The 9,559-nt window shown below is 46.7% G+C and overlaps 1 pseudogene; it reads right to left on the bottom strand.

Annotated features, from left to right (window-relative positions):
* Positions 1 to 240: 240 nt before the first annotated feature.
* On the bottom strand, positions 241 to 2,084 carry LOC102473467 (dihydrolipoyl dehydrogenase, mitochondrial-like; annotated as a pseudogene).
* Between the last annotated feature and the right edge of the window lie 7,475 nt (positions 2,085 to 9,559).

Below are 9,559 nucleotides of genomic sequence, written 5' to 3'. Positions count from 1 at the left end.
TCTTCAGACTTGTAATCCTCAACAGAACTTAACAACCTTTTATTAAACATAAATTTTGCCTCTAAACTGCAAGAATTTGGGGTTAAATCAAACAAAAAGATGGTCATGTTTAATTTGATTTTATTTATTTGTTTTATGTATATTTGAATCTTGCTCTAATGACTGAGTTGTTTCCAATATGAAAAACAAATTTAAAATAACTTGATCACCTTATTTCAACTGTTCACATACAGTCCTCCAGCTCCATCCCTGTAGGAGGAAATCCAACTTTACCGTATCAAAGATGCAAGCTACTTAACATAAATTGAGTGAGGGTGAACCTTTCATAAATAGCATGAAAATATGGGTTGATGAAAAATGTCCAAGATGTTACTATAAGTAGTTTTTGTTCTGCATATTAATGTACTGAAATACTAAATTTAAAATATAGTATGAAATTATTCCATTCTGCCCAGACCTATTAAATACCTTCAGGAAGTTTCATATTTCAGTTCTAGAAATCCTTGGAGCTGTGAGTATACCCTGTTCAGAAATGTAACCTCTACAAAAGCTTCCAAGAAATTTCAGAAAAATATCTTCTGAAAGCTGATTGATTTGCCAAATGATGCAGCCAGGTTTGCTTCTCTAAAAGCTTCGGATAAGGTCGGATGTGCGTGAAAGACAGCTATACCGTCACAGGATGCTCCATCTTCCAAAGCAAGAATGGCTTCATTTATCATTTCCCCAGCACCTGGTCCCAGAGTACGTGCTCCTAGTTCTCGGTCTGTCGATTTCTGCCCAAGACTTCACCACGCCACCTGCGTCAGCATTTGTCTTAGTGCTGCTGTTGGTAGCAAACGGGCATTTCCCAACCTTGTACTCAGCCCCTCCTCTGATGGCCAACCCACACACCTTCAGGGTGTGTGTGAGTCACTGATGGCACACAGCTGCAGTCAACGGCGTGGCACCACCGCCAGCCTCCAACTGGTGATGAGGCGATGCCTCACCCTCTGCTTCGTGAGTCAGCCTTGGACCAGAGACCACATCACCAATGGCATAGGTGCTAGAAATTTCAGTTTGGAACCCAGTATTGACTGGAATTCTCCCTCCAGGATCTAGTACAACTCCAAGTTCTTCTAGTTCCAAATTCCGAGTAATGGGTTGTTGACTGATGCAAACCAAGAGCGCATCACAAGTGAGAACCTCAGCTTTACCACCAGCAGCAGCTTCAATACAGTGATCTTTCTTCCTGGCTTCTTGGGGGCACCAGCAACCTTTGTGTTCAATTTAAATTTAAACCCCTGTGTTTGAAGGATACACTGAAAAATTTTAGACAGCTCCATGTCAATTTCAACTACACCTACATGACCCAAAAATTCAATGGCTGTTATTTCTGCACCAAGTCTTTGCCAAACTGAACCCAACTCTATACCTATTACTCCTGCACCAATAACGACCATTTTTTTCTGGAACTTTTTTAAAGATTAAAGCACTTGCAAATGACACTATTGTATCTTCATGAATCACAATTCCAGGAAAAAGAAGTGCCTTCTGAACCTGTTGCTCTAAGAATGTTCTTTGTATTGATAACCTGAATGCTACAATCAGTTTTCATAGCAGTAACCTGATTTTTGCCAGTTATTTTTCTATGTCCATTTACATGAACAACCTTATTCTGCTTGAATAAATGGGAAGTTCCACCTGTTAGAGCTTTTACTGCAGTCGTCTTCCACACCATCATCTTGTCTAAATTCAAGCGAACTTCAGACATTTCAATTCCCCTGGATGCAAAATCTTTTCCATGGGTCATATGGTAATAATGAGAGTTATTCAATAAAGACTTTGAAGGAATACAACCAACATTCAAGCTTGTTCTGCCAAGTGTTTCATTGTTCTCAATGCAGACTGTTTTAAAACCTAACTGGGTAGCTTTAATACAGCAGCATACCCTCCTGGACCAGAACCTGTCGTTGTTACATCAGCATCAACTCATGATCTGTGTGAGTTCTCAGCAGCACCACAGACACTCCCTAGAGGCCATGAGATATTTGATTGAAATGGCCTCTCCTGGCCAAGGAACACTCCCCACGACTCCAGCTCTGCATTTTGGCCCCGGTACTTTCCTTTCTGCCAGTGCTATCACCTCCGCACACAGCCTCGGCCACTATACCAAGGTCTCCCTGCCCTGCACATGCACATGCACAGCTACGTCAACGTTATTTATTTAATTTTAATTTGACCAAAGAGGGACAGAATGAGAGAAAGAGAAGCAGAAGGAAAGTGAGAGGGCAAGCCGCCAGGTCCAGGACTCAATCCATAGTTGAAAACATGGAAATCCAGTGCCCTTAACCATCACACCACCTGCCGACCCCCTGATTAAATTTTTATGTTTTTTTTTTTCATTTAGTTTTTTTTTTCCATAGAGAACATGCACTCACCAGAGAGAGACAGAGACAGCGAGAAGGAAAGTGAGAAATTTCTCTTCAGTAGGGGATGGCCATGCTGCAATCCTTTCTTCTCCTCGGATTGTGGGCATGCATGCATATACGCCCGGTCTGATTTTCAAGCCACCAAGTCCAGGACTTGAACTGTAGTTGGCCATGTGAGAGTACAACCCCTTAACCACTACAGCAGCTGTTGGCCATAGATTTTTTTTTTTTTTAAGAAAAGAGCAAGAATAAGTGGTTTGATTGTCTATCTACAAACAAAGAAGAGCATTTTGTTTTGGAAGAGCATTGAATTGTAAGACCTTGGTCTGGAACCAGCCAATTACATGATCCTAGGAAAATGACTTAACCTCTGTAAGCTTCCATTTTCTTACAGATTGACTAAGGAACGGTTTCAGAGAGGTTCTAGGAACTGCCTGAAACAGCGAGCAGTTACCCCTCTCCCACTTTATTCTTTGGGGTTTTGCATAAGAATAGAAGATTCATTTTTAATGAGAGCACGAAAAGTAAAAACACCGGTAGGTGATCTTGAAGGCTGTTTTAGCCCTCCTGTTCAGTATGATTCAATGAGCCAGCAAAAGCTTCTCCCCTCGTTAGCTCTGCGCTTGTCTATCATCTAAGTGTTCGTAACAGTGCAAGCTGGTCAGCTGAGAAATCTTGGGGTGTTTATCCCGGTGCTCCTCAGGGTTCCTCGTACTGAATTCTTCCTGTGGGAGGCCGATCTGTGTCCTACAGAACATTCAGCAGCAACCCGGCCTCGACCCACCAGGTGCCAGTAGCACCACCACACTGCCTCCTGGGACACCCTAATATACCCACAAACATACCTCCCTGCTTCCAACCCACCTCCAAAGGCAACCGGAAGCCTTCCCACGTCTCTGGGTCTCATGTGGGGGAAATGGTCAGCCAGGTTCTCCCCTCTGCCCAGAGGGGCTTTCCCCGGTTAACCACTCCTTCTTCAAGGCTGAGTTGAAAGTTCTTTTCTCCAAAACATCTGGCACTGCCCGGCCAAGGCAGAGTGATCCGCCTCAGCTTCACTCTCTCTCACACTCAGGCTGCGCCCGTCAATAGCAGCTCTCTTCATAAAGCGCTTGAACCACCAGCCTGTCAGTTTCCCCTCTCCACTGCCAGGATCCAGAGTGCAAAGGCTGCTCTCGATCACCCGCGTGTGCCCAGCGGCCCGTAGACGCCTGCCACATGCCAGCTGCTCAGCAGCTTCTGTTGACAGCGTGATGCGGTGAGAACAAATACGTCAGAAATGATCTGGCTGACTCCAGCCCCACTCCTCTAAACTAAAGAGCTGTGTAAACTTTCTTTTTCTCTAGAATATTCTAGCGGGTTAACTAATTTATTCTGCTTTCCTAAGAACCATGCTAATTGAGCTGTTGTTTTGCAGAGAAGTCCACTTCCCAGGAAGGGGAGGATGTCCACTTCCCAACTACTTATCCTGCGTGCCCGTGTCCCTGGGACCTAGCAGGGGGCCTGCAATACAACAGTCCTCAGTTGGTACTTATTGAATGAATGAATGAATGAATGAATGAATGGGGCTCAACCTCCGCGCCCAGTTTTAATCTTAAGAAAATGCCTTAGGCTTCTTGTACCCTGGGAAACGCAGGTAAAACGAAACAGAATAATGCTTCTGTTTGGCTCAAGAAAAGCATCAGTGGCAAAGCCAAAACTGAGAGGCATTTATTTAACTCCCACACACTGAGGAAGGGGAAAAGTGCCTTTCAACATAAACCCCGTGAACACTTTTCCTTTCTGCCCATGCGCTGGGGTACCCCAGGCCGCGGGATGTGCTCCTCCCTAGAATGCCGGTAACATCTGCATCGCATTTAACTCGTACCGTGGTCTTGCAGCGACAGGCTAAACCAAGCCATCACTGCTGGGACAGATTGGTCATTTTCTCTAACAAAGGGCCCTGAGTACTACCAAGGCCTGGCCGTGCAAAAGAAAAAGAAAACAGGCGGTCAGCATTCCAGCAGGAAATTCTTCCTGCGGAAGGATGAGACGGTAATCAAGTTCTGAACGGGAGTAGACTTCACCCTAACGCTCTGTACAATTTCTCAACGGGGAAAGGGTCATTTTGTAGGTTAATAATAATACACACTGTATTTTTTTCCTGGGAATTTTCACGGCTGTTAATAAACCTGGAGCATTTACCCATTATCATTAAAGTGACCGATGCAGGTCCTGCCGCGGTAGGTCAACGCGGAGTAGCTCTGAAAGCTGAGGGCTGTCCTCTGCAGAGAACGGGAGCCAGGCAGCCCCCATTTGCCTTCCGTCGTCTGTGGAAGAAAGGTGATAAAAGCAATGGCTGGCAGGTGGCATGGTACTTAAGGGCACTGCCATCCAAGTTCGCCAAGGAGCAGACCCAGAAGACGGTCCCTATTACGGTGTGCTCGGCGCGCTCCGAATTCTCACCGGGCAAATGCCTGCTTCCAGGATCTGCTGCGTCCAAAGACACAGTCAAGGTGAGTCTCTGGCTCCAACAGGTTACCCCCTGCACAGGAAGGAAGGAGAAAAATGGAATTGTATGAGATGTCCTCCAAAGAGACTTCTCTATCCACGAGGTGAAAGCTACATAAACCATTTAGTCAAAACGGCCAGTTCGGCAGGTATGCAGTGGCCCCCGGCTCACAGCGGACACGCCATCCACCGTGACTGGACAAGGAGCAAACCCGGCATCTTTTACATATGACATGCAAGGACCCAGATACTGGTGGTAAACGAGACTGTCAAAATCGTCAGAAGTCGGTCTCCTCTCTGTTCCATGTCTACTATATCTTTTCTTATCATTGCAAAGAGGGGAATCTCAATAAGAGACCACAAGCATAAACGCGAATGCAGAGAGCAAAATAAACGGAAGTCAGTCACGGGCAAGTTGGTCCGAAGGGCAAGTCAGCAACCTCTCTTTCTATGCTGCTCATCTAGAACGCACTGGAAATGGATTAAGAGCAAGAGAACCCTGTCCTTCTCATAACCACACCACCAGACAATACCACGCCCCGTGCAGTGCGTGTGGCACTGCAAACAAAAATGATGCACTTGAGGTTTTTGTGGTGTGTTTTAGAGATTTTTGCTATCGGGCACATGTGCTTGTTGGAGAGACAGAGAGAGACTAAGAGACAGCAAAAAATCACTCCTGAGGGCACGGTCACGCCGCAATCACTTCTCCTCCCTTCTCTTCTCGGGAATTTGGGCATGTACACACTTGTGGTGCATGATGTGAATTTCAAGCCACCAGGTTCAGGACTCGAACCTGGGTTAACCATGTGGGAGTCCAGCACCTTAACCACTGCACCACCTGCTGGCCCACAATCGAGTTTTATAATACTTCTACACAGAGTGTAAAGAAGCTCTTTTTGGGGACCAACAGTTAGCGTAATGGCTATGTTGCTGGACTCTCACGTAGTCGACAGTGGTTTGAGTCCCAGATCCGGTGGCTTAAACTCACGCCGGGCACATGTGCGTGCCTGCATGCCCAAGATCCCGAGAGGAGAATGGAGGAGAGGGGACTGCAGTGTGGCCATCTCCCCTAGGGGGTGATTTCTCGCTTTCTGTCTCTATGTCTCTTTCTCTGTCTGGCGAGTGCACGCACCCTATAGCAAAAACCTCTCAAAAAAATAAGTAAGTAAGTAAATAAATAAATAAGAAGCTCTTTTTGGTAAGGTTCCTTTGATAAGAAGTAAGAAATATGACACAAAGTGACTACAACGATAAAGAATTTTTTTGCCAATTTTTGCTTCAGAAAGAGCTTCACGGCTGGCCTGCAGCCTAGTGGTTAAGGGAGTTAGACCCCACCCAGTCGAGTGCAGTTTGAATCTCAGCCCAGCAGCTGAAAAAACACACCATATGAGACCAGCAGTTGGCATGATAGCTATGTCACTGGACTCTCAAGTAGTCAACCAAGGTTTGAGTCCCAGACCCGGTGGCTTAAACTCACGCCGGGCACATGTGCGTCTGTGCCCAAAATCCCAAGAGGGAAGTAGAATCCCCCCTGGGAGGTGATTTCTCGCTTTCTGTCTCTCTGTCTCTCTCTGTCTGTCTGGCAAGCGCATGTGCCCTATAGCAAAAACCTCTCTAAAAAAAGAAAGACACAGCACATGGGAATGCATACATTTAGGAACACATCCAGCGTTCCCTAAATCCCAGCACGATGGAGAAGGGGCTGAGGCTTGGCCATCCCCAGCGAGGAATGCTTTCTCTCTCTGTTTCTTTGTCTCTGTCTCTCTGCCTTTTTCTGGTGAGCACATCCATTCTGGCAATAAATGATAACAACCCTAATAAATAGACATTTAGAAGTATGAAGGCTCCTGGTTGACCCGAGAGCCTGGCAGTAACTATTTGAGTAATTCATTTTGAAGAGCAACAAGTATCTGGTTTGTTTGTTTGTTTGTTCATTTTTTTCCAGAGGGTGCATCACTTGCAGACAAGACAGAGAAAGAGAGAAATCACTCTGCATGGGATGACCACACTGCGGTCCCTTCTGCATTTCTCCCCTCTTCTGGGATCTTGGGCATATACATGCACACACGCCCAGCGTGTTTCTCAAGCTGACAGTCTGAGACTTGAACCAGGCGGTCGGCCACGTAGGATTTGGCCACCTTCACACCAGACCAAGGGCTGGCCCATGCCTCCATTTTTCTACCCTCAGCCCCGTCTGTATCTTTAACTGGTCGTCAGTCCTGGCATCGTATTCTGGCACAACAGTGCAGAGGAAGAAAGGAGGGGAAGCAACTCCCTTGTAGGCCTTTCCTTCTTTTTAAATTTTGTCTCTTCTTCATATAGATGGCACATGCATGAGAGAGAGAGAGGGAAGTCCCCTCGGGAGGCTCTGGTCACGCTGCGATCTTCTTCCCCCCAGTTCTCCAGTTCCTCGGGATCTCGGGCATATGCAAGCCCACCAGGCCAGGGATCCGAACTGCTCATCAGTCAGGTGGCTTCCAACACCACTGTCCCGCATGCTGTCGATGGCACCACCCAGGCTGGACCTTGTAGCTCTGTGTTAACAGAAAGATCTTTCCCAGAGATCCCCCAGCAGGCTTATCGTCAAGCGTCTTTTTCTCTGCTGATTCATAGACCCTCCTTAAACAGACACCAGGAAAATAAATCCGCGTAGCTCAGCTCTCTCCTGAGGCTGCACTGGGTAATGAGGCACCACGAGAGCTGAGGTAAAGGGTTGCGTACCAGCCCGCATCTCAGCACAGAGCTGGAAACCCCCAGGCAGGAAGCAGGGAGGTCCCTGAGTCCCCATGCCGTGCAGGTGTCCCTGCTGGATACAAAGACCTACCAGGTCATTATGTGGGTGAGAGACCCAGTGTGCCACACTCCTAAATCTGGGCCTACTTGTAGTAGCACCTAGTGCTGGGGTGTTTACAAAGGAGTTTTTGAGGCAACTCAAGTTTTTTGAGAATAACCAAATGTATATTTATGAATCCTGATAAAAGGAAGTACACTCAGGAGCTGGCAGGTGGCATGGTTGCTAAGGCGCTGGACTCCCACATGGCTGACCACAGTTCAAGTCCCAGACCTGGCAGCTTGCTTTCACACTCTCCCTCTCTCTCTCTAGTCAAACTGAATAATAATACTAATAAATAAAAATTAGATAAATAGCTCTAAAAAAAATGAAGTAATATCTATGTCAGTTATAGTCAAGGTACCAGGGCTGGCAGGTGGCATGGTACTTAAGGGCACTGGACTCCCACATCATTGACCATGGTTTGAGTCCCGGACATGGCAGCCATGCCAGCTTTCTTTCTTTCTCTCTCTCTCTCTCTCTCTCTCTCTCTTTCTCTCTCTCTCTCTCTGTGTGTGTGTGTGTGTCCTTCTCTGGCCCAATTAAAATAAGTAAATAAATAAAGTTAAATAAAATATTTTTTTAAAAAAGAATAGGTTTATAGTCAATGTACCTCCAAAAATTTACAGTTAATATTCTTTTTTGTAAGAATTTTTTTTTCGCTACAGGGTGCATGCACTCGCCGGACAGACAGAGAGAGACATAGAGTCAGAAAGTGAGAAATCACCCCCCCGGGGGGATGGCCACGCTGCAATCCCTTCTCCTCCATTCTCCTCTTGGGATCTTGGGCACGCACACACGCGTGCACAGTGTGAGTTTTAAGCCACAGGGTCTGGGACGCAAACTGCAGTGGACTACGTGGGAGTCCAGCGACAGCCATTATGCTAACTGCTGGTTCCCTTTTGCAAGAAATTTTTAAGCTTATTCATTTATTCTGTGAGCAAGAGTGACAGAACCCTCTACAAGGTCTTGACATTACGCTCTATTCCTAACCCTTAGCTGGTCCTAGATTATTGGCAACCATATGCCCATCATACTTAGGAAGGTCTCAGAACTTGAACTGGGAACCTTTCCATGTGGGATTGCCTTGCAGAGCATTGCATTTCACTGCTGTGCCCACCATCTGCATCCCACAATGAATGTTGACATCTGTCTTCAGTTCTCTTCAAAAAAGAACCTGGGGAACCAGCAGTTAGCATAATGGCTATGTAGCTGGACTCCCACAGAGTCTACTGTGGTTCGCGTCCTGGACCCGGTGGCTTAGAACTCACGCCGGGCGTGTGTGCGTGCGTGCCCAAGATCCTGAGAGGAGAATGGAGGAGAAGGGATTGCGATGTGACCATCTCCCCTAGGGGGTGATTTCTCGCTTTCTGTCTCTCTGTCTCTCTCTGTCTGGTGAGCACGCCGCATGCCCTATAGCGAAAACCTCTCCAAAAAAAAGAAAAAGAAAGAAAATTTAAAAAAAAAAAAAAAAGAACCTGAAAAATCTCTCCTGGGGGCTAAGGACAGATTCTATGTCCCATGGTCTCCTGGAATGCCTTGTTCCATGGAGCCTGCCCCTCGGCCTTGGGCTTTGTGTGTGCCTGTGCATAACGGCTGCATCGAACCTTTCCATGTGGGATTGCCTTGCAGAGCATTGCATTTCACTGTTGTGCCCACCATCTGCATCCCACAATGAATGTTGACATCTGTCTTCAGTTCTCTTCAAAAAAGAACCTGGGGAACCAGCAGTTAGCATAATGGCTATGTAGCTGGACTCCCACAGAGTCGACCGCGGTTCGTGTCCCGGACCCGGTGGCTTAAAACTCACGCCGGGCGCGTGTGCATGTGTGCC

This window comes from Tupaia chinensis, unplaced genomic scaffold (assembly GCF_000334495.1).
Source record: "Tupaia chinensis unplaced genomic scaffold, TupChi_1.0 Scaffold000578_2, whole genome shotgun sequence".
NCBI classification, from domain to species: domain Eukaryota; kingdom Metazoa; phylum Chordata; class Mammalia; order Scandentia; family Tupaiidae; genus Tupaia; species Tupaia belangeri.
This window is presented reverse-complemented; position numbering and strand designations above follow the sequence as displayed.